At 45.8% G+C, this 8,631-nt stretch overlaps 1 protein-coding gene across 9 annotated transcripts in view; it reads left to right on the top strand.

Moving 5' to 3' along the window:
* Positions 1-3,202: 3,202 nt before the first annotated feature.
* Positions 3,203-8,631, top strand: part of LOC107140716 — a 32,890-nt gene continuing 27,461 nt past the window's right edge. Inside the window, exons 1-3 of one of the 9 annotated variants that reach the window (XR_007349888.1) lie at positions 3,203-3,558; positions 4,025-4,131; positions 4,293-4,412. The gene's annotated coding sequence lies outside the window, so the exon portion shown is untranslated. The remainder of the gene's footprint in view (positions 3,559-4,024; positions 4,132-4,292; positions 4,413-8,631) is intronic. The other 8 variants (XR_007349886.1, XR_007349892.1, XR_007349891.1 and 5 more) reach the window with 8 other exon arrangements.

The following is an 8,631-nucleotide window of genomic DNA, read 5'->3' as shown; positions in this document are numbered from 1 at the left end:
CAGAGTCACTTGCAAATTTGGGACACTAAACAACTCATCATGGCTCGACTGAGCCCTATCACCAATGTGTCAAGCAGTGTGCTGCTACATGCTGAGGCTACAGACAGGCAGAGTATGACCTTCTGCAGGCAGCTGGGGGATGGGGGGGGGGGCACACACATAGGCAAGTCATAGGGAATAAAATTGGGGTAAGCCTGGGGAAATGAGCTGCATACAGCACCCACAAATGACGAAGACAGCAATGACTCATTCTTCTTTATTATCAGATATTTAAGTCAATGTAATGAGATCTTCCTCTTGCCTTCCAGAGGTCTATAAGCAATTAAGAGTGACCTAACCAGCCGGGCAAGGTGGTACATGCCTGTAGTCCCAGCAGCTTAGAAGGCTGAGACAAGGTCAAAGCCAGCCTCAGCAACTTATTAAAGTCCTAAGCAACTCAGCGACACCATGTCTCTAAATAAAATAGAAAAAAGGGTTAGGGATATGGCTCAGTGGTTAAGCATCCCTGGGTTCAATCCCTGGTACAAAAAAAAAAAAAAGGAGCGACCTAACCTATCAGGAAAGGATGGAGGCTCCATCCATTCATTCATCAATACGAGGAAGCTGCTGGGTGCGAGGCACAGTGCAATGTGTGCAGGACCAGACAATCCTCAGGACTCTCAAGTCCCGGACGCTCGATTGTAACAGGAGCACAGGGCAAAAAAGAAGAATGGAAGAGGAAAAGTTTTTGGAAAGAGAGGAGTGTGCACAACTGGTGGCCTCTATCCTTCCGATAAACTGAGAGGACAGAGGCGGTGTGAGAGCTTGAAAGGGGAAGAAACAGTGTCCAATAGTCATGTCCTGTAGCAGGAAGCAGTCCCAGGGGTGACCAGGCAGAAGGAGCCAGCCTGAGGGCGTGGCATGGATTTAGGTGAGCAGGCTTAGCCACAGGGTCTTGTTCCAGCGGCACAGCGCTGCCCAGGAGCAGGCAGAAGGCTGGTGTGGGAGAAGGTGTCCAGGGGTGGTGGCCTGGTTCCTGGCAGGGAAAGCCATTAGGAAGTACAGGGGCGTGGAGTCTATTAGAGCCATAAGCATTTGTTAACTGGAGTAAGGTCAGGGGTCACGGTATTGGAAGTACTGATTAGGTCGGGGTCTGCTGAGCACACCCAGCTTCCCGGGGGAGGTCTTGAGACCTGAGCTCTTGCGGAGGTTCCTGTGATTCTAATGCAGCCAGGACACTTTGGTTCAGAGAGACGATTAGTGTTGTCAATTAGGCCCAGGTGGATTGATTTTCTAATTAGCCTTCGGGTGTGCAGTGGCCTCTTTCCTTGTTAGGCTCTGGAAGCGTACACTGCCCCCTATGTAGGCAAAGCCCCCACTCAAGTGAGGAGTCAGACGAAATATTACCTACATCCCCTTAGAAATTATAAATGGGCATTTGCTAATTTTTGATGTAAGACCTTGACCTTTCTTGTAAGTATAGATACACTTTTCTTCCCCTCATCTGCCTTTCATAAATCACACCCCTAAGATATTGGCTAAGATTTCTTTCTATTTTACCCAATGACTTGAAAACACTAGGCAACAACCTGAATGCAGAGTCCTTGCGATTTTATAATTCTGTTTTCCAACCACTAATCTTTTACAGACAATTCAACCACAGCTACACAGAAAGCTTTTTTATTTTAAATAAATTGCCTTGAGAAACTCTTTCCAAAGGATTCAACCTAAATTTTCTAGAAACGGTGCCTTTGACTTATTTAGTTTTGATCATATTTCATTGGTTTAAATACTATTTAATTAAAAGTCTGTAATTACAAAAGATTACACTGGCACAAACAGGGTTTGGACTAAGCACTGCTGGCTGTTGGCAAGCAGCGGTAGGAGGGGTGTGTGGAGGGGCGGGGCCCTGGGAGACTCCTACCTCTAGCCCCTCCCTGCATCAGAGACTCTTTTCCTAGGGCTGCAGGGTTGGTTAAGAAGTCGTGGGCAGGGTGCAGTGGCACATGCATATAATCCCAGTGGCTCCTGAGGCCGAGGCAGGAGGAAGGTAAGTTCAAAGCCAGCCTCAGCAACTTAGTGAGGCCCTAAGCAAATCAGTGAGACCCTGTCTCTAAATAAATTCAAAAAAGGGCTGGGGATGTGGCTCAGTGGTTAAGTGCCCCTGAGATTGCCAGTAGAGAGACATGTAAGGACGCCTGTACCAATGCCTGTCACGTTAGTGCCTAAATGTCAACGCAGTGGAGTTCTTTCTTTAGGTTTGGAATTGCCCCATTTCTTAGTCATCTTTCTGACTACAAATGACCTTGTTGAGGGATGGAGACTCAAGAAGTTTCTGGCTCCCAGGAAGAGTTTATCAGGTTAGCCTTCTTCTCATGGAGAAACCTGTCAGGTGTCCACAAACACCAGCTTTCCCAAATTGCCAGTTTTTTTTTTTTTTTCCCCAGGTGTGCCCTTTGAGAGACTGGCTTAGGTGTGAAGGTGTCCCAGGCTCCAGGCTGAGTGGGTCCTGGGTTTGGAGCCTAGGCCATGTGTCCACACTAGAGGGCACCAGGCTGGGTGAGAAGGACTTCCTCCTCCATGGGAGGAGTGGGGAGTGGAGAGCTGGGCAGTGGCATTTGGGAGGACGAGTAAGAGACAATCGGGCCATCTCTGCCATTGACCTTGACTGCAGCTGCTGCCAAAACTAGAGACCTCTGCGTGAGCCCAGCACCCTGGCATTCAGTCAGGGTGTTGGTGACGCAAGAATTCTGGGTAAACAGAGGGGGCTGGTTTCTGGCTTCAGTTTCTGGGATTCTGGAAATGAGAAACTGCTGAGAAAGCCAGACAGGGACTCAGAGAGAGTGGATTAAAATCTTGGGATCAGCCCTGCCTGCTCATGGCGGAGTAGCCTTGGCTACTGGTACAGCATGGCCTCTATACCTGTGCCTCAGTTTCCTTGTTAGTTTTTTGTTGTTGTTGTTGTTACTGGGTATTGAGCCCAGGGGTGCTTAACCACCGAGCCACTTCCCCAGCTGCTTTTTATATTTTACTTAGAGACAGGGTTTCACTGAGTTGCTTAGCGCCTCACTAATTTGCTAAGGCTGGCTTTGAACTTTTTTCTTTTTTTAAGAGAGAGAGAGAGAGGAGAGAGAGTTTTTTAATATTTATTTTTCAGTTTTCGGTGGACACAACATCTTTATTTTATTTCTATGTGGTGCTGAGGACCGAACCCAGCGCCCTGCGCATGCCAGGCGAGTGCTATCGCTTGAGCCACATCCCCAGCCCATGGCTTTGAACTCTTGATCCTCCTGCCTCAGCCCCCCCGGCCGCTGGGATGACAGGAGTGGGCCACCACACCAGCCTCCTTGTCAGTTAAAAGGGAAAATCCATACCTACCTCAGGGGGTTGTTGAAAGGATAAAGGGACCTGAGACCCTTAGCACCCTAAGGGCACATTGAAATCTTTCCAAAAAGCCGGCTTCTGGGTGCATCAGAAGAGAGATGTGGTGTGGAGAGGTCAGACCTCCTGACCCTGAGTCCTCCTGGTCACTTCCTGTGCCTCACTAGACCCCTGAGTCAAACTGCTGGAGGCCCGAGGGTGAGTGTCTTTCCTGTCCCTGTCGATTCTACTCCTGGACTCCCTTCTCAGGCTTTCCATGTTATGGTTTTAAGTATTTCTGCAAACTTGTTTACTGCTCCCTTCTTCAGAAAGGGAGCCTATTCCCCTCCCCTCAACGGTGAGCCAGACTTGGTCCCTCAATTCTAAAGAGAGGATGTGGTAGAAGGCTGCCATGTGACCTCAAGGTTGGGTCCTTAGAGACAGCGGCTGCCTCCCCCTTTCTCTTGCTGCCCGACTGACACCTGCGCTGTGCCCTCCTGAGAGGCCTGAGTCAGAGCTGCCTGGCTGTGTTTCTCTTGGATGCCTGAGGGGCAGACTAGGCTGATTGGGTTTGTTTCCATTGTGCATGTTTTTATTATTGTGCTGTCTATGAATACTCAGGATAGATAACCCAGCCCATCTCCTCGGAGTTCACTGACCTGTGTGTCTCTTGTCCCCTGCAAAGGCAGCGACACCTGGCAGGTCAGGAGCAAAACCCCAAAGAGAAAAAAATGTTGGCTCCCTGAGAAGAGCTAAGCGAAACTCTGAAGCCACCCATGGCTCAGTGGAGAGGTCAGTGGGGACATTGGCATCAGCAAGCAACCGCCTTGCCTTAAAGGACAGGGAGGGCCCTGGGACCCTGAACACAGCCGGCGAGCAGCCACAGCAGGCCTGGTTTCTGGAAGGGTCTCCACTGAGTGGCTGTTCTACCATCAACTGTCCTCTCTTCACAGAGAAAAAGCATGGCCCCAGCCTGGGCTGAGCAAAGCAGTGGGCCGAGGGAGGTGGATTCCGTGAGGAACCCGGTCAGCCAGAGCTCAGTCCTGACCTCTGTGTGGACCCCTCTTCCCCAGGTGGGCACTGTTCTCCAGAGTTCCATCTTCCCCGAGTCTATGGTAGGGTGGGGTGCAAGTGAGAAAGTTCCTGAAAAGTGGTGCCTGTCCGTTTTGAAAGCAATAAATTGCACATAAAATGATGAAAATGTTTGAATAGGTTTCACATCTCTGCAAAAAAAAAAAAAGTGATGCGGGACTGAGAGATGTGGAGAGATGGTCACCTCTTTACATGCTGGCCCTTCCCCAGACAGGTGCACTCTGAAGTCAGAACTGAACACACCCCTGTCCGAACACATTTGTCACTCTACCTGTGATAGTTAAGGACACTCATTCCATGCTTCCTTGCAACATGAGGCCCTGTGCCTAAATTCAGGCAGTGACATAAGCAATAGTGAAATGTGGGAATTCTCAAAAACTGTTTGGAGGAAACTGACTCAGATGGAGGGAGGGAACTTCGTCCTTGCCTTTCTTATTTCTGTTGCCTAAAGTTGAGATGTGAAGGTAGAACTCTGGCAGCCATTCTGGACCATGAGGTGACCTTGAGAAGGAAAACCATTTGCTAAAGATAGGAGACCAAAGTATATATGACACTGTCATATGCCTGGTTCTGTTCAAAAGATGTTTCTTATATTAAATAATTTCATCCTTACACTATCTTCACAGTTACTTTTATTACCATTGTTTCATAGCAGAGGAAACATAATCTTCCCTGAGGTCTCAGGGTCTGAGAAAGAATGAAAGCCCAGGTAGGGTGACTGAGTCTGTGCTCTAGGCAGCCAGCCACTGTGCATTGCCTGGGTTCCTGAGGCCTGAGGACCATCCATCACACCTTGGCTGCCCAGCTCTGCCCTTCTTTTATGCATGAGAGAAATAAACCCCTAGCTTGCTTAAGCTCCTGCTATTTTGAGTTTCCTATCGTCAGCTGCCAGGCTTAGGCCTGCCTGATGCATTCTGCAGATTGATTTTCATGCCTCCAGGTGCTCGTTCAAATTGTTCCTTCTGCCTGGAAAGCCCCTGTCCCCCACACACTCCTGACACAGGACATCATCACACTTACTTGTTTAGCTGTCTCCCAACCCAGGTGACCACCTTCAGAGCAAAAGGACAGTGTCTCAGCTGGGCCCACAACATTTAACCTACTCTGGCGCATAATAACCGTTCAATAGATGTTCCCTGAATGTAATTGGATTGAGGAAAGAAAACTCCAGTCTTATAAAAAAGTGGGATAAAAATAATATGGCATCACCTATGTTGGGGTACACTACTCCCCACCCTCTCCCTTGCCTGACCAGGTTGCCAAAAAATCCACTTTTTATTCTACAGTGAGATGATACAAATTTGTTTAACAAGCACTGGGTATATAGTGGACGTTTTGCATGATGTTTGATTTGCTACCACACTAAGGAAGAAACTGAGGCTCAGAGAGGTCATGTGCTGCTGGTAAGAGGCAGATTTAGGTGAACCTAAGCCTGTCCCATGCCATACACCCATATCATTATAAATGATAGTCCATTGTTTAATACTGTTTAATCGTCCATTGTTAGTATTGCATGGCCAAGACTACAAATCTGGGATTCCACAGGCCTGCTTCTAATCAAGCCTCATAACTCTGAGTTGGCCTCAGTTTCCTCAGCTGTAAATGGGGTGATCACTGAGGACCGTCCTAGTTCTAATGGTGCATGAGAATATGACCCTAAGTCTAAGCAATTGAATCTTTTTTTTTTTTTTAACTTTAATATTTATTTGTTTTTTTTTTTAGTTTTCGGCGGACACAACATCTTTGTTTGTATGTGGTGCTGAGGATCGAACCCGGGCCGCACGCATGCCAGGCGAGTGCGCTACCGCTTGAGCCCCAATTGAATCTTTTTTAATGGAAGAAAGTGGGGGTTGGGGGTAGGGAGGCCAGCTTGGTCAGTTCTGCTGGACACTGGCCCTGAGCATCTGCCAGCCAGCACGCCAGACCCTCTCTCCATGTCTTATCCCACATGGCCAGCCCTCTGCACTGGGAAAGGACAGCAGGAAGGACGCTTGCTGGGAGAAGGCTGAGTCCATGAGCAGATCTCTGTCCCCACAGCCCCTAGGGATGGAGGGGTTTGTCTAGACAGGGCCTGGTGTGTATTGACATTCTCCAGCAAAGCTCCTCTGCATCAGGAATTCCAGGGAGGCTGTCACCTTGGCAGTCGGGGAGAGGTGTACTGAGTGGAAACAAATACAGCGTGTGCGCTCTTGGAGGAACCAGAGTGCCAGAAAAATCCCCAAGGGGGTTCCAAGAGCCACAGAATGCTAAATGCATTCTGTGGCAGATAAGCAGGCTGATGTGTCTTTCTGACACTCTGATGTGTCTTTCTGTCTTTTAGCACTCTGCAGGGCACCCAAATCCACGGCGTCTATATCGACAGTCCCAAATTCAAGTACAGCTTTAATGACACCTGCCATGTGGATTTAAAATTTAAATGTGCTTCTTCAGGTTGCTATTTATTACGCAAACAGAACTAAATGAAATGATCCTTCTGCTGAAATATATCAACTCTAGCTTGCCACCACATATTGATAATAATCAATACTGACATTGTACAGTCCCTTACAGCTTATAAATCACTCCCACATTCATTAAGTTCCTCGGCTCTGAGATGGAAGGGTTATGTTAAATCATGAAATTGCTGATACTCAATTGATTTGGACTACAAAAACGGCACTTCCACATGGCTTAACTCGGTGGTTGTGCCTTCACGCTCATTTTGCAGATGAGGAAACCGAGGCTTTTAAGCCTCGTGTGATTTGCTCGAGTTTTTTTTTTTTTAAGCACACAATAGAACTGGGACCAGATCTCTGATTCTGCTTCCAGGCATATTTGTTTTTTTTGTTGTTTTTTTTTAAATTTTAGAGAATTCTTGTATTGTACATATAGACACAGCATGTATTAGTTAAAATTTATGTAAAGCAAGTAATTAAATACAATGAATTCAAGTAAATTCCTTTATAAGAAGATTTAATTCCTATAGGCAACCATTTCAGTAAAAACTAAATCAAAACTTAGAGCAAAGTAGCAAATTTGAAGAAATTCCAACATTATATTCACACATAAAAGCAAATATTTTACCAAATACTAATATACATCAAATAACAGGAGAAAATGGAATGTGTGTTTTAGGAATAACAGCTATATAACTAGAAGTAAACACTGCTTCTAAGTGTCATAAAGATTTTAATCTTCCTCTCAAAACCTAAAGATATACTGTTTTAAAGTTTGAAACTATTTTAAAGCCTGAAAACTAATACTAGATTCTAGATGAATCTCTTGATCTTCAACATTTACCATATTAGAAACTGAGTCAAAACCATTATCAAACAACAAATCAGTCTTAAGGTTGCCAAGAGCATTACTAATTCCACATTATTTAAACCATTTCACAATTGGTTCTTGTTTTGTAGCATTCCATGAAGTTTTGACCCATTACACAGCTGTGAAACTGTAAGCTTCTTCCTTCTTTCACTCAATATTAACTCAAAATCTGAAGCCTGCATCTACCTGTTCCTTTCTTCCCTCATGAGTTATTTAAATGATTTCTTGATAAATATATCTCAAGGTTCCAGTTGGCTAGTTAAGTCTCCTGGAATTATAACCTAGAATTTTATTGTCCAATATGATCAACTAAAACTCAGTCCCAACTAATATGGCAAGTTTCCTTGCCCATCAGAACTATTCAGGCATATTTGTTGATCCCACCAAAATTTACTGAAAACCTGCTATAGGCCAGGTACTTGCTAGGGACCAAAGACAGAGGAAAGCACATTGTCACCCTGTCTGTCTGGGTTTGTGCATGAAGTCCCAGGGCCCCGTGGGAAATTGCAGTAACGAGCTCACAGCAAACAGTCATCCTGTGCCAGGCCACTTCTGCGTATATATTTATGCTCATGTATTATTTATTTATTTGTTTGTTTGTTTATATATTTATTTATTTCCAGTGCTGGGGAGAGAACCCACGGCCTCACACATGCTAGGCAAGTACTCTGCCACTGAGCTGTCCAGCTCTCCATGTATTATTTATTCGGATATTTCTGTTTCATTATTTACTAACCTAATGATTACTTTATGATTATTAATACTTGTCTATTAATTGCTCCTCACACCAACCTTACCTATTTTATAGGTGAGGAAACTGAGTCACAGAGGGGTTAAGAAAAGTATCCAAGGTCACCCAACTAGCAAGTGACTGAGCCAGGATCAAAGGCTAAG

The sequence above is a fragment of the Marmota marmota genome, unplaced genomic scaffold (genome assembly GCF_001458135.2).
Source record: "Marmota marmota marmota unplaced genomic scaffold, marMar, whole genome shotgun sequence".
Lineage (NCBI taxonomy): Eukaryota > Metazoa > Chordata > Mammalia > Rodentia > Sciuridae > Marmota > Marmota marmota.
Note: the sequence above shows the minus strand (reverse complement) of the source record. Positions and strands in the feature narration are given on the sequence as shown.